This window comes from Petaurus breviceps, unplaced genomic scaffold, assembly GCF_028583685.1.
Source record: "Petaurus breviceps papuanus isolate PSGF00001 unplaced genomic scaffold, PetGlider_PUasm1.0 99, whole genome shotgun sequence".
In the NCBI taxonomy this organism is placed as follows: domain Eukaryota; kingdom Metazoa; phylum Chordata; class Mammalia; order Diprotodontia; family Petauridae; genus Petaurus; species Petaurus breviceps.
In genome coordinates this window covers 26576817-26577997 of record NW_027187465.1, presented here as the reverse complement: position 1 = coordinate 26577997, position 1181 = coordinate 26576817, and positions in this window count along the sequence as shown.

The window sequence follows — 1181 nt, the reverse complement described above, 5'->3', positions numbered from 1 at the left end:
CTGTCTCTCTCTCTCTCTCTCTCTCTCTCTCTCTCTCTCTCTCTCTCTCTCTCTCTCTCTCTCTCTCTCTCTGTCTCTCTCTCTCTCTCTCTCTCTCTCTCTCTCTCTCTCTCTCTGTCTGTCTCTGTCTCTGTCTCTGTCTGTCTCTGTCTCTCTCTCTCGGCTTTCTCCAGGCCACATGCTGTCCAAGGGAAAAGCCAGAGAAGCCTGTGTGGTGCTGGCTGCTGGGGTGGGTCAGTACAGACCCAAACCTTTCCCTCCCCACAGTGAGTCCGGCCCAGATGGCCTCTGAGATCCCTTCTACTTCTCACCTTCTGTAATTAATTCCTCCTAGAATGGGGCTCCCTATTCTCCAGCCTCAGCTGGGCCTTTGGGGGCTCTAGAACCACCCTTAATTTCTGGAAAGGCAGCCTGGCTCAGTGAGCAGGATGTTGAATTTGATTCAGCAAAAATTCCTGGGCTCAAATTCCACCTCAGACACTAGCTGTGTGACCTTGGGCAAGTCACATCTCTGGGCCTCAATTTCCTCTTCTGTAAAGTGAGGTTGGCTTTTAGGGTCCCTTCCAGCTCTAAGGCTGTGAGCCTTTTCCTCTCTGACGGACAATCCCATTTCTCACAGTAGCTATATTTTTACCCTGTGGGGTCACCTGACACCCCCTCCTCTCAGCAGCTGACCTAGGATACCTAACAGAGAAAACTGAGGTTACATGGTCTTATTACCTCTTACCCCTCGTACTGTGAGGCAGACATTGGCCTCCTTGTGTTTCCTCACACTGGACACTCCATCTCCCAACTCTAGGCTTTTTCTCAGGCAGGGCCGAATGCCAGGAACACTGTCCCTCCTCATCTCCACCTCCTGGCTTCTGTGGCTTCCTTTGAGTCCTAGCTAAAATCCCACCTTTTGCAGGAAGCCTCCCCTAGCCCCTTTTAATTCTACTGCCCGCTCTCTGAGATTATCTCCAATCTTTCCTGGTTCTCATCTGTACAGCGATGTTTCATGTTGTCTCTCCCATTGGACCACAAGGTCCTTGAGGGCAGGGACTGGCTTTTGCCTTTGCTAGCATCTCCAGGTCTGCACCAGTGCCTTGGACTGAATCAACACTTATTGACTGGAATCTGTTCTGAGCTCCTTAGACACACACACACACACACACACACACACACACACACACACACACACA